This window comes from Amblyomma americanum, chromosome 4, assembly GCF_052857255.1.
Source record: "Amblyomma americanum isolate KBUSLIRL-KWMA chromosome 4, ASM5285725v1, whole genome shotgun sequence".
In the NCBI taxonomy this organism is placed as follows: domain Eukaryota; kingdom Metazoa; phylum Arthropoda; class Arachnida; order Ixodida; family Ixodidae; genus Amblyomma; species Amblyomma americanum.
In genome coordinates, this window is record NC_135500.1 from 140,826,517 (window position 1) to 140,852,052 (window position 25,536).

Genomic DNA, 25,536 nt, shown 5'->3' on the forward strand with positions numbered 1-25,536 from the left:
TGTGATTCAATGGTACTTATCTCTTAAACCACTCCTTTAAATCTTTTTCTTGTGTGTTTTGTCATCTGAAGTAGTAACATTTCTGGACAAGCCCCACGCTGACTTTTGCGGGCCTGCCTTATTGTTAAGTTGTATGCTTTGAGGAATAATAATAAATACTAATTATAATACTATTATCGTTATTACTATTATCAGTATTAAGGAATGCAAGCTGACACAAAAGGCGCGATAATTAAGGTCACTAATGTCCCGCCTTTCAATCGAAAGTCCCGAGTTCCGACCTGGCCATGTGGGGACACCCAAATATCCCGCCTTTTTTGCTGCAGAGACATCACTGCTACTACACACAACTTGAATCAATGCTCAAAGCAGCAATGGCATCCATTGCAGGCGCCTACTACTGCAGCCGGTTCCAGTATGCAAGCCTGCACAAGTAGGTGGCGTCGCTTGGAACGCCTCTTCTCCTTTCCTCCCCCCCCCCCCCCCCCCCACTCGACTTTAAATTATTTCGTCGCTGTTTTCTGCGTAAAGTACATGCCACTAAAACATATTAAATTTTCTTACACGCACCATACTTAATGACCAGAATTATGCATGACCATTACCACCGTTATTATACCAAGTTGCGCCCACTTCTGGACAAAGCCTTCTCCTAAGGATCTACTCCGTTATGTAATTAGGCCGCCGGAGTGGCTGAGTGGTTATGGCGCTCGGCTGCTGACCCGAAAGACGCGGATTCGATCCCGGCCGCGGCGGTGGAATTTCGATGGAGAGAAATTCTAGAGGCCCGTGTACTGTGCGATGTCAGTGCACGTTAAAGAACCCCAGGTGGTCGAAATTATTCCGGAGCCCTCCACTACGGCGTCTCTCATGGCCTGAGTCGCTTTGGGACGTTAAACCCCCGTAACCCCGTTGTGTAATTATGTACCGTAATTATTGTAGAAAAATCGTATGACTGTCAATAGAGGGTTATTGCTGCAGACCCAGGACACTCTACGAAGCTAAATGTGGCTTTGGCGTGCCCGCTTCCTGTATTGTATCTGTGAATTGAATAAATGTCTTATAATATTGATATCACTACTACAGTTAGCCTTGTTTCTGTGCCAGCCGTGACACAGCGGTGAGCTTACCGCGGTCAGAGAACGGCCCCAGGTGAATGGAATGAACACAAAGAGCTGAAAGCCGACGCGTAAGAAGTTCAGAATTTTCTGCTTTATTTTTTCACTTTTCCAGCCGTTAAGTGATCACGAAGCACTTTTCTAAGGATGGACATGAGCAAAAACACATGAGAACAGAGAAATCACATGAGACTAGTTTTACCCGGTGACAAGCTGTGAAGATGGCTTCGCCGCAATTTTTATTGTCTAGGTGCAACAAGAAAGACGCCGCTCCATCTGAAAGCGTCGATCTATGCTACCTTGTGTGGGACGTAAACAAGGTTAGCTCGTGGTTTTATGTCTCCACGGGTCTTTTCGACTTGCAAAGAAACTGCGCAAAAATTCACTGCTTGTTGTATTCTAGTCCTTAACGTTTGCCTTTATCATACGCGAGTGAGGGAATCGTCGTGAAGTCTAATCATTCGATTTGTTACACCTGGATGCTCCTGTGGGGTTGCTTCTCTCTCTCTCTCTTGTGATTTCTGGCGGTTTCTGTTAATTCTATTGTCTACTCAATCTATTTACTTTGCGCAAACGTAACGTGCGAGACTATTGGACTGAACACAGTGACATTGGTACTCTCGCTCTGGAGATTGCTTCATCTGCACTTCGACCGCCGCGCTATTCGTCTCTCGACACACGTGCTGGTTATCCGCACTAACTTCGTCCGAGCCGTGAGGTGGAACCGAAGCTACAGCTGCTTCAATCCCAAATGAAAGAAGAATTCGACCATCATCACGTTTCCATCGACTCACTCGCACTCGGCTTTTCTATCAATCCATCCAACTTTTCCGTTCGTGCTTTCCCTTTTCGCTCGTCTAACTTAGCGCCATCTGGGACAGCACTCGGATGAGGATAATCTGTTACACGGTAGAATCTTATCGCACTTCACAGCTGGACTACCTCCTCCAATTCTCGGTGTCCGCACTGCCAATAAACCCGCAACAGTTAATCCCCAAAGTGAATGCCGCCATAGCACACATCTCCCTGCTCCAATCCTATTCCTCTATTCCGGATTTCTATTGAGCCACCGACGAGCGCCAACACTGAGCTCATTCATCATCATCGCAGCCGCTCATCCGCGGAACTCCAGAGCGGCCTCCGCTAAACTTCTCTTTCTACGCTCCTACTCCGTGTCGCGGCGGAATGAGAGCGAGAGAATGAGAGCGGGAGCGACTTTTCCATTCAGCAGGAGTCGGAACAACGCAGGCGGCTTCAGGCGCTTGCTCCTACTCCGCGCACACACACACGAACACGGACGCACACACACGTGCCCTGCGCGAATGAGGCGTCCTGCTCCGGCGCAAAGCGCTCCCGAGACTCCCACTGAGGGGCTGAGGGCGAGCACTCTCTAGCGGCAAGCGCCGCGTCGTTCTCTATTCCACCTGGCGGCGGCCGCACGCTTTTGCGCGCTGCGGAGCGGCACACACGCACACTACTCGCGGGCCAGCCCGCGTGGCGCCGATGAGCAACCGGTCTTACGTGCGGGCCGCCGCTCCTTGCCTCCGAAGGCGCGTACCTCCTCTGCTCTCTTCCTCTCCTCCCTCGCCACCAGAGCGACCAACTTCGTCCGCCGTCCGCGCGACTGATGAGACGACGCCGTGGCACTCCGCGCGCTGACCACGGCCGAAGCGGTCGCGCCGCTCATTCCCGCTCCGCTCATCCGCTCCGCTCCTCATCGGCGTCGACGAGTCGAGGAGGCTCTGACGTGACCGTCGCCTTCGCCGCATCGCATTGTCTTCTTCTCTAAGGCGGGACTTGGCTGCCTATCGGAACAGGGTTTCCGTTGACCTCGCTCTTCGGGACACCCCGAAGAAGAGGATTTCTACCTCATTCGGCTGCCCGTTCTCGACCGAGTATCGTGTAATCGAGTATATATTCTCAGCCATCAGAAGTGTCCCGTTCTCTAAAACTTACCCTCTGGTGTGAGCAGCAATTCAGCCGTGCACGCTCATGTTCTGCCCTGTTACCCATGGCTCCAAGGATGGCAAGGATTTCACAGACACTGAGTGTCTTCAACTGACCGCCTGTGTTTCTTCCACCGGTCTTCTGCGCTGAGCGCGAGCTCGTGGATGTGCTTTATTATTCCTGCCTTGTCGGCGCCCTAAGTAGACGTGCAAAGAGTGTTGCCTCGACATCGGAGTGACGTAAAGTCGACGCACCACTGTGGTACAGGATATTTGGTTCTTTGAGGATGCTTTTGAAGCAACGGTGGCAGGTCGCCTGCTAGAGGAGCGAGTCCGAGAGTCATCGTCTTTCTTCGAATGGATTAACACCTCGGCGCTTGCCAGCGGTGTGCATTGGCTGGCCGATTTATTTATTGGCGTGTTCTTCTGGCTGCTGACCAGGATCATCAGCGACGAGAGAAGTCAGTAGAGCCCACACACGCTTGTGTGCCTTCTTCCACCATTCGACTACCTAGGAAAAGCAAGTAAGTCTGGATCTCTTTCATCTTCGAGTTAGGAAAAGAAGAAAAAAAAAAGAACTCGGCGGTTCTTCGAAAGTAGTCCCCCGAGTACAGTTAACTCCGCGCACCGTTAAAGCTTTCGATATCGCGGTTCGTTCGGCGCCGCGGGGGAAATGACTCGCGTTAACACGTGTGTTTCTGTTTTCGCTGGTTGCTCCTCATTAATCGACTGATATGCGAGCAAACTTCAACCCTCGGGCTGTGTGATTTTGTTTACCGAATGATATTTATTCTATCTAAGGGCTTCCTCGTTTTTACTCCGAGTTAAACGCAAGTTTCATGGCTCGATTTTTTTTCACGTTGTGTTTGCTCTCGTAAATTTGACGCGGTTTTATGATGCTTCAGCGCCTTCTTCGAACACCTAATTGTGGATGGGACCTTATTTTGGTATGTGACCCCCCGCTAAAGGGTGTAGGTGAACCTTTTTTTTTTTTTTGCAGATGAGGGTATTTACTACTGGCCACGGTAACGCCAGCTACACCTGTATAGAGGGCAGCAAAATTACACTGGCGCTGATGTTAGAGTATAACCGCTTCTTTGAGTGTCAGGTCCTCCTCGGCAAAGCCTGTCGCCTAAACGCTGGTGCGCGCCGTGGCCCAATTAAATTGTCTCCAAGCCAGCACAGGTCTCATGCTAGACAAATGCACATTCGCGCCCGTTACTTTCATGCCTTCTCCGATCTGGATTCGACTTTCAGAGAGAGTACCTCGTGCGGGTTGTGTTTAGTTGTCCTTAAGTTGATCATGTAAGCTCGCGCAGCCAAGGCTATTTTAGTATCGTTTTTTTTTTTTTTGGAAAGTGCTCGGATAGACAGGGACAGAAAGAGAGAAGATTTTTGTTCTCCCTGACGGGCAGGATCAGCTGATTTATTGACACCCCCCCCCCCCCCCACCCGGCCTTCTTCTCAGTCAATCCATTTGTTTTTATGCATAGCCCCAGTGTATGATGGATCGGTGTCTCGAACAAACAGAACGGTACAGGCTGCGCACTTCAGGTTCAAGTTTCGTCGGACGCGACAAGTTTTCTTTTCTTTTCCCCTCTGTCTATCCTTCTTTCTCCTCCTTCGTCTCACGTGCCAGAATGAAAGCCGCTACGATGATACGAGGAGAAAAGTTTGAAAAGCTACAGCCCTGCTAGCGCGGCAGGCACATTTTAAATTCAGTTCTAGTATACGAATCGCGCGCTTGCGCCTTCTTCTTTTTTTTTCCTTTTCTTCATTGACTTGTCCCTGCTTAAACTCTCAGTATTTCTTGGCTGGGAGCAGTGCGGCGTTGTTGATTCTTCTTTCGCGGCCTGCTTCTTTCCTTCAATGTTCACGGCCATGCGTACACTTGGACGCGTCCGCCCATGAACCGACGCCGTCAGGGTTTGGAGTTATCTTTCTGCCCCAACGCTGCAACCGTTCGCGGTACGCACTAGCACCGCAAATTCACCTGTTGCTTTATTTTTTTCCACGGCGTACACCAACCGACTTCATTTCGGCTATCTGTGCACTTTTATGTAAGCCTCAGTGCTTTTGGAAAAAGAAAAAGACAGCATATAGTGACACTTTATCGCGCCGTGGTATAACGGTAATGCGGTGGGCAAGCTGGTCACCGAAAAGCCCGGGTATTCATAAATGCCGCTGCCCTGTACCATCGCTCCAGCTTGAATGAACATTTTTGTATCTTCGTACCATGGTGCCTGCAGTAGTTTGAGCTTGGTCGTTTTGTCGTTGTTGTTGTTGTTGTTCTCTGTGCGCTTAGGTGCCTTTCCCAAAGCTGTTGATGGGCATACTTCTCCCTAATGCATAGCTTGCGTTAGTACACCGAATGGGTGTTAAAATAATTAATTGAACGGTTTTATTCAAACGCCATTTTTTTATGCTTTGTAAATTCCGACGGAAAGAGGTTCACATCAGGATTGCTAGCGTGTAGTGCGGGGGAGGAAACATCCTGATCATCATCAGCGTATCTACATCATCTCCAAAACAATAGCCTATTTCATGTTCCTCCAATTAACCCAATAATCCTTGCCTCTGTCCCCAGCTGGCGGTCAGGCCTGTGACGCAGCGGAGGCTGCTAAGAGTCTCCGGAGAAAACAATGAGTCGTCACTTAATGGCGTCGGCTTGTGTGTTCACTTGCCAACATTGAAACGATGCTCGTGAGATTCATGGTACAGCTGCTGTATACGAAACACGTGCGCGGACTACGCACTTGTATAAGCCTCTTAAATGTCCACGTGCGATCAGCTAACGTGGCCGCTAATGCTGCCAAGTAATGCCCTTTTGACCTCTTGGAGTAGTGCTTGTTGTGTTACTTGTTTGCAAGTGGTGTCTTACCGCGTGCTTTGAGAATTATCAAGGACGAGGATAAGAAAAGAAAAAGAACGACACACTGTAGCGTTGGCCTTTATCGCTAGGTATTTTAACGCATATTCTCATTTGCTATTTTTTATTGGCTTTTGAGCTGTCGGTGTACACACAGTGGTGTCGCGCTAACTTTAGTCCTAGGATTTCGTTACGCTGTTTTCAAGTTGACGGAATCATTCGCAATAACGCCAGGCGATATTTCGTGGTGAGAAGTTGTCTTAATTAGGAAAAGGAAGGTGCGGTTGAAGATCCCTGATGTCGAAATTATTTCGAAGCCCTCCACTGCGGTGGTTCTATCTATCTTTGTTCTTTCACTGCTTACTTTATCCTTTAATTCCCTCACGGCGCAGTTGGGGTGTCCACCCGGAAGTGAGGCAGTGTGCACTTTCGTTTCCTCAAAAAAAAAAGAAAATAAAATTTTTAAACGTTCCGGGCAGTGTTTTGTTATTTCTCATCCTTTTAACAAGTTGCTATCACGTCGGATTTTACGGAAGCTCCGTGAACTAGGCTTAACTGAAAAGGACATAGTCTGCAATTCAGCAATTACGGCGGCTTGAGCGTACGATGAAAAAGAAAACAAAGGCCATCCAGCGGTCGTCTGTTTCCGGTACTGTGGGCTGTCCATGTTCCCCACAGCATATCTGGGCGTCGCGAACTCCTAAGAGTCGTGCACAGCGGGAGTCCATGCATCTTGCACACCTACGCACACAAAATGACTGTCAGCCAGGCCGGCCGTAGGAAGCCGATGCTACTGGGTCTCTTGAGTTATCTGTGACCTACCTTGCATGCGTTATGAGGGGCTACCGTTAGGCGTCTCGCTTGGCCTTGAGTTTCTAATAACGCCCAGAGACTGCTCGCGCCGCTCTCTTCGCTCTCAGTATTTTTACTTTAACTTTTCTCATATTTTTTTTTTAACTCGCCTATCTCTCTTAGGCACCTTCTCCGCAAAAACGAACACTGAACGGCAACACGTACTGGGCGTCATTTTTATTATTTCTTTTTATCCGTTTAACTGATTCGTCGCGGCAGCTCATCTTTTCTTTATGCAGTTTTCGACTTCGTTTCACCGGGGTGTGGAGCAGTGTTAAGTGCTCCAAGGTCTCATGTGAACCCGCCGCGTCTATAATTCATAAGTTGTCCTCGGTTGAGCACAAATGTGGTCGGCGAAGCCTGCGAACGTAGGTCGTTCTTCCTGAAGTGCCGAGCTATAGGGAAATTAATCGCTTCAGGTCAAGTCAGAGCTGACTAGCTTGTTCCGCCATGACGCTTTCGCGCAGGCTGTGAATGAAATGCTACTTTTCTGTTTAAAGCCACCGCGGTGGCTGAGTGGTTATGGTGTTCGGCTGCTGGCCCGAAAGACGCGGGTTCGATCCCGGCCGCGGGGGTCGAATTTCGATGGAGGCGAAATTCTAGAGACCCGTGTACTGTGCGATGTCAGTGCACGTTAAAGAACACCAGGTGGTCGTAACTTCCGCAGCCCTCCACTACGGCGTCCCTCATAGCCTGAGTTGCTTTGGGACGTTAAACCCCCATAAACCATAAACCATAAACTTTTCTGTTTAAACCGAACGTCGTCAGTATTTAGCTGTTTCGTTCACTCGCCTATCTGTCGTCTTTCGTGTTTATGAGAGAGTGCCAAGCTGATCAGATGCAAATTCAACTGTCAGGGTTGTGCCGTGTTGTATAATAGCACTACTTGTCAGATTTCAGTCGCACTTACTCTAGCCATGTATCTAAAATGGTCCGAGAGGCCAGCTATCGCAGCCGGACATACTAAAGCAGGGAGGAAGCGGACACCACTTTGGGCTTGCGCTAGTAAATAGACGCTTTGTACGCAATTCTTTTGTTGGGAGGTAGTGCTATCATTTGTCGTAATATAAGCACAAGGTAAAAAAAAAATTGGCGGTGGTTTATCTCTGGTTAAACCTGGAGTGACGCGATAGTTACAGCTGGCCGAGTGGAACTTGCTCAGTTGAATTGCAAAGTCAGTCTTTCGCCGCTACGTTTCGCTGCGCCTTCCTCCTTCATATTCGTTCCACTTGACAACGCGCATGCGCACAGCTGTTGCAGCTGTTTCACCGGCGCGCCGCGCCGCCGGCAGCAGCGGCTGCTCCGCACCACGTGGCTGGTCACGTGATCAGCCACGGCGCCGCGCCGCCGGCAGCTGCTCCGCACCACGTGACCAACCACGTGACAGCGTGGCGGCGCAGCCACGGGGTGGCGGTGCAGCCACAGGATGGCGGCGCCGCCACGCTGAAGGCTCGAAATGCTACCGTAATGTAGCTATCGCTACAAAAGAAACGTCTGGATCTCCCAATTGGTCGCCCCATCCCAGCCCCGCCTGCTGCCGCCGCGGCGATGCACTCTCACTTGATCCTGCATACCACGTCACAAATGACAGCAGCGCCATTCCAGCCGGTACGGGCGGCGCTTGCGCCCTGAACCGGGTGCAGCCGCACAGAGAATTCGCAGGCAGGACCTTGGCACTGAGGTTGGAGACGACGTTTGGAGGAAGTAGTAAGTTTGTGATGCGTCAGATTCTTCGAGGCGGTGACTTAGGGCTCGCATATGCACCGAAAACGTACAGGAAGAGGCAGTAAAGCGAGGAGTTCGCAACGCAGAAGCCATATACGCGATTAGTAGAGTTTAACTGGAGAAGTTCGACCCTGTTTCCTTGCTTTATTGCTGTGTTGGCAAGCAGCGCAGTACGGCTTGGCTCTGAGCTGCCATCTATGTCGGCCCGGTACGTGGTCTGGACGACGCAGGGCTTCGCCGGACGTCAGAGCGACGTCGCGACAGTCGGCGCCGTCCATTCTTCTCTTTTCGTCTCAACGGGGACCGAAGCGCGTAAACAAACCCCGTCGTTCGCGAGGCGAGGGAAAGGACGTTGAGGAAGGGAGAGAGGAGGTCGGTAAGGCGCACTCAGGCCTTGCAAAGGCGCCTCTGCGCTCGCACTACGCACACGGCATCGGGGATTCCGTGCAGTGCCACCGAACCTACACTCTGAACAGAAAGGAGTAAAAAGGAGTAAGGTGTCCTCTAGAGCACTTCCTTAGGGAGTGCTTAGAGGACAGCCTACTCCTTTTTTTTAGTTTTAGTTGCTACCGGCACTCTGAACAGAAAGGAGCAAAAAGGAGTAAGGTGACCTCTAGAGCACTTCCTTAGGGAGTGCTTAGAGGACAGCCTACTCCTTTTTTTTAGTTTTAGTTGCTACCGGCACTCTGAACAGAAAGGAGCAAAAAGGAGTAAGGTGACCTCTAGAGCACTTCCTTAGGGAGTGCTTAGAGGACAGCCTACTCCTTTTTTTTAGTTTTAGTTGCTACCGGCCCTCTGAACAGAAAGGAGCAAAAAGGAGTAAGGTGACCTCTAGAGCACTTCCTTAGGGAGTGCTTAGAGGACAGCCTACTCCTTTTTTTTAGTTTTAGTTGCTACCGGACACGTTTTTGGAGACAAGACAAATAGTCGGGAAAGGGAAGCGGTGGTCAAGCTCTTGTTCGTTCCTTGCTATAGAACGAAGAAGCAAGCTCCTGATTGGATGAGGAGGCATGCTTGCAACAAGAAGTGGCTCATAAATTCTGGCCAGCTTGTCTTTCTTTGTTCAGGCGGCCCTACGATCCACGGCTTATTAATGTCAGGTAGCAGGCTAGCCGTTCATTAATCAGGTCGGGCATAGTCTCAGGATTTCCTCCCTGAATTCTCCGTCTGTCTCAACCTCCCTGAGTGTTAGTGTCATCTGGTTAGTCTCGCGGCGTCAAGGGCGCTGGTTCTGCTGTTGCTGAGCATGACATGGAAATGGTAACTAGGCGTTCTACACCTGCCGACCCACGACGGTTTGACACTAAGCTGTCTTGGAGGAAAAGGCCATGTCTTGACAACGGTACGTTTGCTTTTGAAGCACTTTCGCTTGGTTCATCCGTGTTTCAGAGCTGTGACAACTCATGTGGTTTCTAACGGATCTAATTTGTTTGTCATAGATTACAGTGTGGTTGCGCTGTTTTAGACAAGCCGGACTTGCCTGAACAGTGGTCATCGTCCTGCGTCTTCTCATCCACTCACGACTTGGCTGCTGCCTTTTTCTAGAATAGCTCAATCGTACATGAATCTGTGACTCTCAAAAACACGAATATGCCCATTTGTGAGTGAAAAGAGAGTAAGGTGTACTCTAACGTACTCCCTTCTACAAAAAGGAGTGCGTTAGAAGACAACTTATTGCCTTTTTACTCCTTTCTGCTTAGAGTGCAGCCTTAGTACGCCCATACTGGACGAGCCACAGGCTCCACAGCACCCGAGGCTCTGCACGCAACTCGTGCAGCCAATGAAACCGACAGATGCGCGGCAGCGGTGCAGGCTGTCAGCAGACAAAGAAGCGGAGCGTTTGCTCTCAACAACTCCGTCTCTCCCCGCCTCCACTACACCCCCTTCCCCGCACCCTCAACAGCCGACGCCGCTTTGAGGAACAGCAGCAGTGAGCGCGTACATGAGGGCCGCGTGCCTGGCTTCTTGTACGAGCACGTTGCGACCGTACTCTCCAAGGCCCCGGCTCCGAAAGCGGCGCGCTCTTCGAGTGCATCTCAAACTCCCGAGCTCCGCGAAATTGACGTCGCCCTCTTAAGCAGGTCGGGGCACGAGCGTTAAGACCGCCGCTGCATAGGGGCCTGCGCTCGCTGAAGTGCACCGTGCTGATCTTCACAGCCTACGGTCCCCCGCGCGGGCATCAAAATACATTCTCAAAAACCAGTGTTTGCGTGGTTCGTGTGCCTTTAGAGGAACTCGGGCCCTGGAACTTGACGGCGATGGGTGGTCTGCGGCGCCCGAGGTTGACTAATGTAGTAACGTACAGGGTGCGCCCTGAACAGCTCAGCAAGAAAATGAAAAAAAAGATATTCAGACCCCACCTCAAAAAAAAAAAAAATCATGACGCCCACAGCAAGGCGGAAGGGAGGGGCCATCTCTGCCTTTCAAGACCCTCAAGCTGCGCAAAATTTTCCATCAAAGAGCCTTGGCCTTCTCCTCAGGTTTGTGTGCTTCCTTTTTATAGCTTGATAGCGAAAGGCGCCATTACCTCACCTTGCATAATGAGTAGCTTTAAAAGCCTCCGGCCGACCTATTCACCTTTCAACGCAATAACGCTTCTCTCTTTCTCTCTCGCTCTCTCTCTTCTGCAATGTCTCGGAAGAAAGCTAAGGAGAGATGTACGTCAGATACCTGGGTACTTCGATGTTTGCCTATGAATGTCAATATATTTGGCATGACGTTCTTTGCAAGCGAACATAGCTTCAAGCGTATCCGCGTTTTATTTACTACGCGGGAGACTCACTGGAAAACAAAACACCTGACTTCATAGATGGCGGCATGATCACGTGACAACGTCGACGACATGCGTTCTCGCATTCTGTTGAAAGCCACACATTTGAGTGAGCAAGATGGAGGCGGACATGAAAGATGCGCTCAGTTCGGCGAGAAATTAACTGCACGCATGCCCCACGACCACAGACCTTAGAAGACACATTGTTTGACCAGCAAGTGAGGAGCAGGGCAACGCTCCTTTGTTACGCTAAGCTCAAAACTAAATATGCGCAGGATATCGTACGATGTGATGCAACAAATCTGCTTTAGCAGTACTAGTTGTACATTGATCGCCTTCACATCACGTCTTTCAAAAGAATTTCGCTGTCACTTTTTCGTTCCGCAGCTGCGTAGGCTTCTGGTGCAGCGTAATCAATCAGTCAGTCAATCAATCAATCAATCAATGAACTTTATTAGAAATTACAAAGAAACACGAGCACAAATGTCACGTAGGGGTGACGGCAGTCGAAACAGCGATTAAGGCGGACAAAAGGGTCTTCTAAAAGAAAACTGTTTATTGGGCTGACTTGCACCCAAAATGGACTGAATCACTCGGCGGCGGCGAAGCGACAAGCGTGCTCGGCGGTCGTCGATCAGGAATGCCCGCCGCTGTCGGCCGTGCTCAATTTAAAGCTGATAGCGAACTTTCGAGATAAAGCGTGCAAAGTTACTAGAACATTCCGGAACAACGTAGAATCAGCTCTGCCTGGCTGCGATCAATCGAGATAAATCTAGTCGCGTCTTGCGTCGCAAACAAAGCGATAAAGAGGTGTGGCAGCAGATTTGAAGAACGAACAAGCAATGAAAATATTCGCGGCAATATTGAATTCATTTTGTACCCCCTCGAGCTCAAGTGGCACGTGAGGCACGCAGTGACGTATGCTAGTGGGCGTTGCTGTGCGCACACCAAAAGCGCGCGGTTTTCGAAAGGCGCGACTGATGGCCAAAATATGGTCAGCCACAGTGCCGAGGGGACCCGTGTTTTCGAAATTCTAGAAACTGATATGGCTGTTACCAATGGCCTGCTACAAAGTTCTTAATGGCCATCAGACGCCCAAATAAAACAGTAAAAAATTGACTATTAGAAATTAGTTGCCAATCCTAGTAGGCAACATGATTCACCTGCTTTTCGATGCCCTTCAACATCGGTGTTACTGTGCCGCGAAATACATTCTTATATATGAGAAGGCCGACCTTTAAAAAAACTAGTGGCGGGCTTAGTTGAAACTCCATGTATAACCGCCCTTTTGTATAGAGAAGCCTGTAGTCGAATAATTTTGCAAATGGCACAAAACCAACACTTTTTCGAAGTATCTTCAGCCGCAGGTCTTGATTACAAGTCCATATCTACGTTGGTCGGGAAAGATACTTGTTAACAAATTCTGGTCATCCGTAAAATGTGCAGTGCTCACATCCCGCGAACTTCGCTCACAGAGTAAAGGCTATAACAGTTTTTTTTTTTCCCCTGTGACCTAAAACGTAGAAAAAAACATTGTTAAAGACGCCAAAATGAAGTTTTGCAACTGTCGTTGTAAAGACGTTTTCCATGCTTGTATCAAATACTTGCTGCGAGTCACCGGGATTTCAATTCGGTTTTAAAGATTTAAAAAGTACAGCGCGGAGCCTTATTAACAAAGCGATGCTAAACGAACGATAAGAAATAACATTAGAATGAGCAGTCACGTAGTCAAATTAAATTAAATAAAAAAACACTGCCGTTTGCCTCGAGGTTCCAAGAGCAATACTAGTGTGGAATATGAATTAGCGGTCGCGTGGCGGTGCATGCTCCCATTGCGTCTTGTTTGCTGCAGCACTCAGCCAGTATCTCCACTTTAAACACTAGCGCTGTGATCTTATCGCCCTCAGATGCTCACATGATAGCGTATACTGATGCTGAGGTACAAATTCTCCAACCGTGCAAACTTACCCTCGTAATTACGAAAAGTGTCTCCCGAAAGCATCTGACTCCCGCTGAAATGCATTGGGGGTCTCGCTCCTATACTTCATGGCATCTACACACAAAAAAAAAACGCCTCAAGTAGCCGCTGAAAGAAAAACACACTTAAAAAACAGCTTGTACAAATTACTTTGGCTTTTGAACTAGTCACTTTATGAAGCCTTCTCGGTGAAATGCGCGAAAGGTTAGTTTATTGAGATTTTCGCTCTCAAGCAAATTAACAGGGATCGAAAGCCAGGAGTTAAACAATCAGGTTTTATGCCGTAACCATATTCCCTCAGTAAGAACAACACAATCTCTATTTCAGGCAACTCCCCCCACCCTAAAAAAAGGGCAAAAGGTTTAAAGCTCCGGGAAATTTGAAAGAATGAGGCAATTTAGTTGTTAATATTTTCTTATCTCCACAAATATCCCCTTTTTTTGCAAAATATTGTTCCTGAAATAGCACAAAAAAGGCAAAATTTCTCAAATGGAATATCGCTCGAGTGAAAGCGAGACAGCGACGCGTGACGTGCAGTGCTAAGTCTACGGTAAATGAAATTCGTTTTCTGCGACCATTCACGTTAACAGTATATTACTTTATTCACTCGAATGTAGTCGTTTTTTTTTCTTGTACTAGCAAGAAAATTCAAGTTATCCGTCACGTTCGAATTGAATTGGTGTTATCTAATAATTCGATAATTTCTTTTTATGTTTCGCGCCCGAGAAAGGGACCGTGAAATTTCATTCTTGGTTGGGCCACGTTCGGGTAAATGTAATAATGAGTTGCATCTGTAAAGCCTAAGGGCCACGTTCGGGTAAATGTAGTAATAAGTTGTATCTGTAAAGCCTAAGACTCACGAAACTTAACAACGCTCTAACTCTTTTGTTTTCGTTTTTTTTTTTGTAGTTAATTTTCAACGTCGGTAATTCCACTCCGATTTTCTGGGAGGTTAGGTCAAGACGCAAGATTTTTGCAACTGCGGACCTGAGCCGCGTGACGACGCGAGACGGAAGGCGAACCACTACCCGCGCACACCTCAGCTGACGCGCGTCTCACTTCGTCCGCGAATTTCGACCGGATACGGGGAGAGAGTTGACATTGAGAGAACGTCTCCTGTCAGAAGTTTGAATGGCCGCTTCGCGTGCACTCATGCATTGAACTTTGCTAAGGCGAAAAATAAAACGCGAAATAACAAGAGCGACATGTAAAAACGAAATGGCGTCGGCTTCCGGCGTCTACACATTTGTGCTTATTTCACTCATTGTATAGGGCGGCTTCCTTTTTAACGCACTCGTTTTTTCCTCTTTCCCTCGCCGTACGGTATCTCTGCTCATTGTCTATGGGGCAAGACTTCGGCTCTTCGGTCGCTCATACTGTGCGTTACTGAGCGTGACAGCCGCACAACGAGACGGGCAGTGATCGACGTATATAGTTCTCAGTCCGGACAGCTGGGGCGTTACCCGAATGACACGTGATCGATGCCCAGAACACTGGGCACACGGTGAGGTGAGAAAAAAAGAAGGAAAATGTCCGCTAGAGCCAACAAGTTGTGCTCGACTGAAGTCGGGGGCAACGTGAACCGCAGAGGGACGAAGCTGTTAATGAATTTTGTGAGCCACCCGCCCTATCGTGTATATGCTGGCCTGCTGTAATGCACTGGGAAGATTCGCGGACAATGTCTGGAGTGGCTTCCGGGCATGAGGGTCGTGAATTGTACCCTCACAAGAGACTTCTACCCTCTGTCAAAACCATCAGACCTCTCTGTGTAGACTGCCCTCTTAACACTTACGCGACACAAATATGTGGAATGGTTAGAAATCGGGAAAACGGAAATATAACAACTAAAGCTTAAATGATGGGACTGCGCGTGAAGATCGCATATTCGAAGTGCGGAGACACCTGAAAAAGACGCGAGTCTAGACGTCTGCTCGCTTGCATGAAGTTCTCAGCAGACGTCGCACGGGTGGCCTGTTTAGAAGGCCTTTATTTTCGTCTACAACGCTAAACGAGACGTCGGGAAAACCAATAGCTCGGCGAGAGGGCCTACCACGCGTCGGGCTGTCGGTCTTGGCGTCAGGTGACTTGAGCGTGTGACCTTGCCCCTTTGCAGCCTGCCAGCGGGGAGGGGGGGGGGGCTCATTGTTTCTCCGTCTCGACCGCGGGCTCCTCTTACCTTGCGCGTCTCCAAAGTGGCTTCTTTTCTATCTCTTGCATTCACTGCGACGAAGGAATCGCTGTTCGCTTTCCTTCTCCCCTTCCTTCTCTCCTTTTCGTTGGAAAACGAACCTTTGGCAGCCAAAAGCGCGCATTTCGGCCAAGTCTTCTCTCGCTTTTTTTTTTTTACTTTCGGGCGCGTGTATTCACCGGCTCCTTTTCTTTTTTTTCAACTTTCAGCACGTGCCTATCACGTGCCCGGTCACCTTGACAGTTTCATTACGCTTGTATGTGCGGTTGCTTCGCGAATGCTCCCAGGCAGCTTAAGCCTCTCTAGCATCTGCCATGGGTCGTTTTATCTTCACGTGTATGATTCCATATTTATTTTCAGTTCTATACAGAATCCCACTCTCCAACAGCGGCTGAAAGCCATCCATTCCTTGTTATGAAGGTTTCATTCATTTATTGTTCACGAGTTGGTGCTCTTGGCATATTAGTTAATCAGCGTATTTTCTTGTCTATTTACTCTCGCAGCAAGCTTGACGAGGACAGCTTGACATGAACCCCTTTCATTTTTTTTAGTGTGTTCCTAGTTGTTGTTTGACCCCCCCCCCCCTTTCCTCCATACCTCTGGTTAGGCCCATGAGCCCTTTTTTATAACCAAAGTAATGCTCTTTTAATCATTTACTGCTTTCTGTAATTTGTTCTTCATGCAACGGCGCGATTTCTTATCATCGGGCATGCAGTGAAATGAAGGCGAAGAAGCGCTGACCACGCATTGTGTAGATATTGACTGCGCAGTGTGCTAGGAGAATTTAATTTGAAGGTGCTTTGAAAGTTTAAGTTTAAGGTTTTAAGGCGCTGGGGCTGGTCATTAAGAATGGACTTCTTACGCCTTTTCTTCATTAGCGATAGATTGTGTCGTATGCACGGTGCTGTTTGCGTTAGTGCAGAGCAGTGTAGGCTTTAGGTCGCTAACTATTACGTAACCCAACAAAACCAGTGTGCATGTATACATTAAACGGCAGATTTACTTAAAGGATTACACTGCTGTAAAAACCGTTAAACCAATCCTTTAGGGCAAATGTTTACATTCTAGGTCTTCACAAGCTTTCTCGCAGGCTAGAAGTAAAATTTTAAGTCTGCTTTTTTTTTCTTTGACCGAGTTCTCGGATAATTTCCTGCCTCGAGGAAGCCACTATTGGACAAAAGAAAGCCATCAATGCCCGCATTTGCTAAAAACAACGCAGCCTGTGAGTTTTATGACCCGCGCTTAGATGTCGAATGAAGACTTTTCAGCTACTGCAACCGTCGTCGCGTTGTAAAAACCCCGGCGCTCCTCGACACGTTGTAAAATTTAACCGTTGACGCGTCGTAAATTTTAGAGCTCACTTGCATTCAGACCTTGTACGTGCAGTCCTCGCTTTAAAGTTGCATCCATTATAGAAACAGTGAATGCAGCTGAGGGGGAGGAGGAGGCCCGCGGAAGTGCAGTGGCGTTAGCGAGGGAAGGGTTTCAAGCACATGGTCGTAAATAAGGTCCGCAAACTAACGACTCCCGTAGAACATGAGACTGAAACTGTGCTTCGTTCGTTCATCAGCGGCATAATACGCACAAATGGGCTGCCCTTTCCGAAAGACGGATTTATCACAGCGCAAGTCTCATTTCCAGCAATTCTGGACAAGAGCATTTTTGAGCGGTAAACTGTTTATAAACGTAGTTTTTCTTATAATGCAAGATTTCACAATAACAATTAATATATCCGCAGATCACCCGACGGCCGTCTTGTATATTTTTTTTCTATTCACGTTTTTGCTATCTTCCAAAGCGTTCCCCATTGGTTTTCTATGGCAGTCTTAACTGCTTCAAGTTCTTGAAGGACTCAGGACTTAGTGCGAGATTGTGAACTATCAGTGTGTGCCCTGTGTACCCTGCAAGTAATGGCCAACGGACATGTGGAAAGTGATCATATCCCTCTGTTCTCTCTCCTTTCTATCTCTCCCTCCGTTGCCCTTCCCACGTGTAGTGTAGCATACCGGGTGTCGCCTAGTTAACCTCCCTGCATTTCTGTCTTGCTCTCTCTCTCTCTTAACTGCTGGATGCGATCTCTGAAAACACTTTAAAAGAAATATTTTGCTAGATATCAGAATAATGGACCATTATCTTCAATATCTGCGCAACAGTGTCTTACAATTTTCCAATTTTCAAAATTGTGAGCCTGTTTCATGAAGCTGATTCCGAAACGCCTGTCGTTTTGTCGCGACGTACAATCATTTTAGATCACCATGTTTACTGAAAATGGTGACATACTGTATTGCTTAGCCCGGGGATTTCCTTCGTTCTTTATTGTTTTGAATGGTTGACGAGCGCTTTTCTGGCTTGCGTTAGTGTCTTTACATGTAGATCGAACGGTAGCGAATATACCTGCATGATTCACCCTACATAAGTTGTTATTTCTTCCTCACCTAACTACGTCCCTAAAGAGTCAGGTACACCTTCGTGTTCCTCAACCCCAGAATAAACCCGGTTTGGCTGAAACCAGGTCATGGTGGTAGTCGATAAGAGTGCAAATAGGGAAGGTCGCAGAGCCTCGTGCCTTAAACGCAACGAGGCATGCCAAATAAGAAGCAATGCAGCGATTTCTCTAGGCATCGTGTTGACTCCATCGCCCCCCCCCCCCCCCCTCTACCTTACTTCCATCGCTGGCTAAAGACTCTATTCACTCTCCATGTTAAGCCTTAACCCCTGCAGCAGGGGCCGCATTTCATTGAGACGATACGTAAACACGCCAGTGTGCTGTGAAATGTCAGTGCACGTTAAGATACCCAAGGTGGTCTAAATTAATCTTGAGCCCGCCACTACGGCGCCTCCCACAGCTCATGTGTCGCTTCGATACATTGACCTCCGCAGTTTAAATTTTTAAATTTGTGATCGGCCGAATACGGTCGTACTTGTTTTAGTCACCCCCTACTGGCAAAACAATGGTTGCGATACGACGCACGGGAGCTGGTTAACGAGCGGTTAAAATTCGACTTGCGAAGTAACCCACAACCGAACACAATTGTTGGATTTTAAGTGACACAGCCGAGGGAACGGCTGTGACACTTTCATTCATTCATTCAGTCTTTATTTTTCTCTTGGACAGAGAAGGAGACAGGGCTTGTAAGCTTGACAGAGGTCCTGCCCCCTTTATCAACTTGGCAGTACAGTACACAGGCAGAGATTTTCAATTTTCCAAATAAACACTGAAACAAAATAACAAACACTTTGTAAAAAAGCAGCGCTATGCATTGCAGCACAAACATAGGTATTAGAAAAACAAATAACGGGTCATGGGGAAACGAAAAAAATAATGACAGGTATAGGTTTAAACTGAGTGCAATATTACGTAATCTTGCTAAGAAAGAATCGCTTAATAACATCACTTGAATGCTGAAAGGGGTCAAACAATTCTTTGTTTAATTTATTTAATAATACTGGAACAGTATAAGAAAGAGACTGCTTGGTATAATATGCCCTAGGCGTCGGCACTAACCAAATTTTTTTTGTCTAGTCTGCAGGATATGCGTGTTTTTCTCAAGTTTTGCCAGATAACTAATATAATGTTCATCACTTTGTGAAGAGCGTTTATATATCATTAAATGTCTATAATTGTTTAAACTATAGATTGGCAGGATTTCATATTTTAAAAACAAGTTATGTGGGGGGGAACAATAAGGAACACAAGCAATGCATCTTACAGCTTTTTTTTTGAAGAAGGTGAAGCTTGGATAAATTTGTGACATCCGTAGTGCCCAACAGCCGACAGGCGACGGAACGGCTGTGAAGCGCGCTGCATCCGAGGGCTCTATGTTTATTTTAACCATCTGAGGTTCTTTGTCGGCCATCGAAACCTCACTACTCCAATGCCCTTACAACGCGGTCGATATCCAACCCACGCCGTGGTGTTCAGCATCACAAACATCATCGTCTGATCCACCGCGGCGGATTCCTTCCCGGTTCTTTTCTATTAAGTTATCATTTTTAGGTGCGCAGTATTCGACTGTATGCTCCAATTTCGCGTTAAGCGCTGAAAGGTGCCAAAGTTTTAGGCATCCATATTCGCAAAGCACTCGTGTATCTGTTAAAGGACGTGAGAAGCAGAATCTCTGCAATTATCCTCATTTCAGTAATGAACATACAAGAGAGTGTACCGCAGAGCATTTTATTCGACAGGAGCAACTCTTGGGTCAGTTTTTTTCTTCTTCGCCACCACGGTGGGGATAGCGGTGGTGGTCATGCTGTTCCTAGATGACGGTGGGATATTTAATTCCTCGTCCTTGGAGTCCAATATCATTCACTGGAATCGGTTAGCTCCCCGTCCACAGGCTGTGAAGACCTGAACTTCAACGAGTAGTAACTCCCTGCCTCTCCAATTGGAGCTTCTATAGGAAGTGCAAACCTCCTAGACAGTGGCGTGTTTTCGGCCTATGCTTACTGATGTTGCGCAGCTTTGTTGGGCTCCTCACAGAAGGTAACGGGAAATTTTGGTGCCCATCGTGCCACGCAACCCATGGCGTTGCATAATGCGTCGCATATCGTGTGACTTGCCGTGCAGCATGCCACTTTAGATTCAGCATTTCATTTCGCAGTGCGTTTTCTTCGTTCAGGTCTTCTACAATCACGCTAGCTACTGCGATCGAAGAAGCGCGTAATCGATACAAGAGTTTGCGGTCTCTCTTTGCGAACAAACTTCCGTCACGCAACATTTGCGTCGAAGCTGAGTCTTTCGTAATTCCCGCCCTAACATTCTAGCTGAGTAATCATTACGCCACGTGGTCCACGGCTGCATTTCCAGCGTATCACCGCTTGAGAATCTTTGTTTTTTCAAACCTTCTTACTAACTTTGTTGGGGTCCCTTCTTTTCGAACCTTTAGCCCGTTCCTTATTCTCTTGTTTGCCCTTTTTACTTGATAACACATTTTCAAATCCTATCAGCCATTTAATGCAATCAGATGAATTTAGTTCAAAATGTGCTCCTAATTTTTGCTTCGCCCCCTTATTCTGTCTTCCCAAGCTGAAGTATTCTCGCTATAACTTTGACTTTTGAACGGCCTCAGAGTTGGTTACTGCTACAGAAGTGCTCAGAGAGGCTCATAGTAAGAAAGCCAGTAATGTTGTCTAAATCCATGACATTTACAACCCACTGATACTGCAACGTAAAATGTCGGCAAGCCGCTCAGCTCTGTCTATTGGCAACAAGTCACTCTCTGATGTTTTTTTTTTTCCCTGCCACGACGCAGTCTTCTTTCGATTCTGCACCCAGCCTCCCGAATGACAAGTCGAGCCTCGCGTAGCCGGAGCAGCAGCAGTCGGACGATGTTTTAATAGCAGCCCGAGTGCAAAGTACACACTCGTTCCGGATAATCGAGACACTGTGCCCTGGCAGCGTGTCATTTGGGCCCGTTCAGATCGTTGTTACTCCGCCAGCCGTTCTTCACCCTGGCCCACTGTGTACAAACACTCTCGACGCCGGATCGGTCCCTGCTATACCACCCTCTTGCGTAGTAAACGTGGGTGTAATTGCTGCTCGCGAGCAACGTGAGGACGGCGTTTACGTCTCTTGTCGCGTCGATACGTCTGTATTGTTTTCTCGTATGGCGTTCGTTATTTACGTCCGGCCACTAATTGGATCGACTTCTCGCGTCTCCATCATTCCTGACAGCGCCACGACAAAGCGACCAGCTCCGCCCGTGCCTTCCTGGGCGCCGGGCGGGCGTTGTCGCTCTAATTGCGCCCCCGGCTGCAGTGAGCAACGGCGGGCTTCGCTGCTTTCGCGGGAAGCCTTGCAGTGAAGATTGCTAAACCCGGCAACCGACGCGGTGTCGAAGCGTCGTAGAGGCGACGAACACGATGCCGGCGGGGCCCGCTTTTTTTAATCTTTTTTACTTTGTTCATTGGTTTAAAGGTGCGTTGTTTAGCTTCTGTTTGCGTGATCTGCCGTGTTTCCAGGGTTTCTACTTCGAGCTGAAAGTAATGATACGTTTACCTTTTGAGCTCCCGCAGTTTCGCAGACTTTGCTGTCTTTCGCCTTGCGCTAGGCCATTTCTTGCCGAAATAAGGTTTAATAGAAAGCCATAGTCCCAAGCAGTGCGATTAGTGTGCAGTACTGTAGCTTCAGAACCGAGTATGTGAGTCGTTTTTCTGCGGTAAGGGGTTCTTTGCTTGCTTTGAGATATGAACGTTCGTCCTTGCTCCTTGAAGCCATCACTGAGATGAAGAGCGCGCGACCGTTGAGAGAAGTCGGTCTAAATACTCGCCCAATTTTTCAATCCCGGTAACGCGCTTTCCATCTTAGTGTGGCTTCGAGCGGTTATCCGAAATTTCTTATATATTGCGATTTCGGCATTTGGAAATGTAGTGAAACAGACTAGATAATGCGGGCAATTTATTTTAAAGCGCGGAAATACTTTTTCAAGACATAACTGTGTAAAGGTCTCAAATTCCTGCTTTCCTTATAAATAAATTTTTTTATCTCTTTACCTCCTCTGTCAAGGTAATAGGAGCCGCTATACTAAAAAAGGAATGGAGCAAGACACAGATATATTTCGTCTTGTTTTCTTTTCGCTTACACAACATTAACGCCAGCACAAGATTGAGATAAGCTCATAATTCCATCACTATAATTTTGAGAAGACTATTGTTCGGAGCGATTTGTAGAAGTATTATCCTTTATACAGCACTGGGGGGACACACGTCTCAGAAAACTTAGATCTGTTCGAATATAGAAGGATTTTCTTTTTAACGATTACGAAAAAAATAAACATTAACGGAGTCCCTTCTAGCGAACATAAAGTGAAACGACGCCTCTTTTCAAGCATTCGTGAATAAAATGAGAGGATAAATAAAAAGCAAATGAAAATTACGCGCACAATAATACGAAACTAAAGGTCCGAAATCCGAAGAATACAGAAGGAGCCGCTGGCTGGTCCAAAATCCGCGCGAGATTATGGTGAGCGCGAAAGCAGTATTAAATACCGTAGGACTTCAGCGACATCATTTCGCGTAGTGTTTATAGTTTCTTACGTCGCGGATTAAACATCCGCCACTGCTGCCGTGTCCCGCATTTGCTGCCATGGCTCCCTTAATTTTTGTTTTTATTTTGATTAGTACGAAGAAGGACGGAAGCGCGAACACCTCTATCGAACCAAAAACGTTGTAAGAAGCTACGATGGTGTCTCTCTTCCACGCGGCTGCTTCGAGGTTTAAAAAGAAAGAGAGATATATTTTGTGAACATTTACAGTAGCCAGACAGACCAAGTGTAAACTTTCCCAGAAAACCTGCGAGACTGTCCTGGCAAGACTTTCGTTTGAAACACTGCGCTTCCTTCCCCTCCCCCCCCCCCCCCCGTTTTTTTTTTCAGCGTTCTTTCGCTATGTCAGCGCAATTTACGAGTAAGTCTTCCTGTCGAAGAGCACCAATTTAGTGAGCTCCTGGGACGTCGCATGAGGCGTAAAAGAAATTTTGCGCACCTTTACACCTGCAGCTGCGCGGCTTCTTTTCAATTCTTGCTTTCATTCGAGTGTTCTGTCTTCTCGCGGCCATATTTTTTTTCCCCTGCTCAGCGTCAGCTTGGCCTTCGCCTCGTCCGTAACGTGATTGTTTAAGAGCCTACCACGTCGAGAGAGTCTTCTGGGAGCTAGCACAGTTTTCGCGCAGCCTGGATCGGAAAAGGAAGTGAAGCGTCACCTGATGCAATTTTACGCTTGATGAAGGCGTCCCTGCTTGTAGTTATTCCGCGGAAGGCGCTGACATGCGTTCATGTTTCTTTCGGGATCGAGTGTTGTCTCAAGGGAAAGAAAACATTATGCTCCGCTAGTGGCATTTTCCTGCTAACGCCCGAAGTGGTCCAGTGCTCTTTGCAGCTTGTTTAGTTCCCTCTCGGAGGACAGGCAGCAGTCCACAGCAAAAATTGTAAGTTTTGCGCCGTTCTTGAAGTTAAGGCTTCCAAGTCAGCGACGGGATGAACATGATAAGACGATCGGCTTAGAGGCTGAGTAGCTTGTAGTAGTAAGAAAAAGTTAGTTCCTCATTTGATAGGATAATGTAATTATAAGTGAGTTTTATAGCTGTTCGCAGTTTACTATAAATAACGACCCGTGCTTTCTTTCTTGCGTTGTTCATGAACATCGGATGAGTTGTGCTACCCCTCATTTGCGCGGCGTAGCCGGTCATTTCCCCGCCACTGTCTTGCACTCTCAGCCACAGCGATGTATTACGGGCAGAGCATAGTTGTTTATCAATCTTTCTATTTTCCTCTTCATTTCCCAGCGTTAGTAGTTATAGTCTTCTTTCTGTGAAAACACTTTGGGCTGTGTGTGTGTGTGTGTGTGTGTGTGTGTGTGTGTGTGTGTGTGTGTGTGTGTGTGTGTGTGTGTGTGTGTGTGTGTGTGTGTGTGTGTGTGTGTGTGTGTGTGTGTGTGTGTGTGTGTGTGTGTGTGTGTGTGTGTGTGTGTGTGTGTGTGTGTGTGCGTGCGTGCGTGTGTGTGTGTGTGTGTGTGTGTGTGTGTGTGTGTGCGTGCGTGCGTGTGTGTGTGTGTGTGTGTGTGTGTGTGTGTGTGTGTGCGTGTGTGTGTGTGCGTGCGTGCGTGCGTGTGTGCGTGTGTGTGTGTGTGTGTGTGTGTGTGTGTGCGTGTGTGTGTGTGTTTGTGTGTCCGAAGCCTTCACCCCCCAGCGCCCCTAGCGGATCGAAGAGAATCTGGGCAGATTCCAGGCACCCACCCGGGCCTAGAAAGTTCCTTCTCCTGAGGATCTTCCGGTGGGTGCGCCGGCAGAAATGCATGTTTCACCTACGAGGATACACCCCCCCCCCCCCCCACACACACACTCATCCACCCGCCTTGGCTCTCCACCCTCCACAAGCCCACAGCGAAATCGAATTCAGAACGCAATCGGATGGCGATCAATGCCAAAGGGAAACATGCAACCAATCCTGCTAAACCAGATTTGCATTTGTTAGTTTCACTTTGCCCCGCCGCGGTGGCTCAGTGGTTAGGGCGCTCGGCTACTGTTCCGGAGTTCCCGGGCTCGAACCCGACCGCGGCGGCTGCGTCTTTATGGAGGCAAAACGCTAAGGCGCCCGTGTGCTGTGCGATGTCAGTGCACGTTAAAGATCCCCAGGTGGTCGAAATTATTCCGGAGCCCTCCACTACGGCACCTCTTTTTCCTTCCTTCTTTCACTCCCTCCTTTATCCCTTCCCTTACGGCGCGGTTCAGGTGTCCAACGATATATGAGACAGATACTGCGCCATTTCCTTTCCCCAAAAGCCAATTATTATTATTATTGGTTTCACTTTTGCTCGCCCTTCGCTCGTTGTCCTGACAAACGCCTCCAGAGGCCCCGCTTGTATTCTTGTGGCTTGTCCGGCGTCTGTTTGCGTTTTGCCCCCCTGATTTTCGTTTGTCGCCTAATGAACGCTTCAAAGACTAGACAGCGTACGAGATAGCACGCCGTAACAGCAGCCCCTCCACTTCCTGAAAACTTAGCGGTGCCGCGTTCTTGCGATGAGGAGCTGGTCTGCGCGAAAGAAAACATACAGATCTGCAGTCTCCGAATTATTGTGCTCCTGGCGGCCGTTGCCTCCATCCGCAAGCATACTGTGCATAAAAGGAGCGGCTTCTGGGTGGCTTATGCTCCAGCAGTTGTTATTGCAACATGACACAGGAACTGTAGGCCGGCCTAACAGGGCGATGTCCTTTTTAGAGACACGGTTCGACGCCAGCCTGCCCAGCTCTGTTGTTTCACTGCCGGATCATCTCACAGCATCCATCTACATGCTCTATTAGACGCGTGGCGCGGAAGTTTAAATGGCGGAGGCGTTCAGACTATGTAGCATGGAGTCGACAGAGGCCAGCGCTGTCTTTGGCAGCACATAATGTTTTGACCGGCAACAACAGTAATGACTATTGTAATATTAAGATTGATGGTCACAATAAAAGGACCCCCTTTGCTTCTCAGTATTCTGCACGAGGTTTAACGAACCAAAAATTTAATGGGCGCACCTCAGTTCGTTAGAGACCCCTCAACATTCCGATTTCATAGAAGAGGAAGCAGAGAAAGTCCCAACAGGATACAAAACT

At 48.0% G+C, this 25,536-nt stretch overlaps 1 protein-coding gene across 5 annotated transcripts in view; it reads left to right on the forward strand.

The window, feature by feature from the left end:
- Nucleotides 1-25,536, forward strand: part of LOC144128435 (dopamine receptor 1-like) — a 385,821-nt gene that overhangs the window by 256,392 nt on the left and 103,893 nt on the right. The window contains exon 1 of one of the 5 annotated variants that reach the window (XM_077661833.1): nt 2,583-3,588. The exons of the other annotated variants lie outside the window; for them this stretch is intronic. The gene's annotated coding sequence lies outside the window, so the exon portion shown is untranslated. Of the gene's footprint in view, nt 1-2,582; nt 3,589-25,536 lie in introns of those variants that run through there. 5 annotated transcript variants of the gene reach the window in all.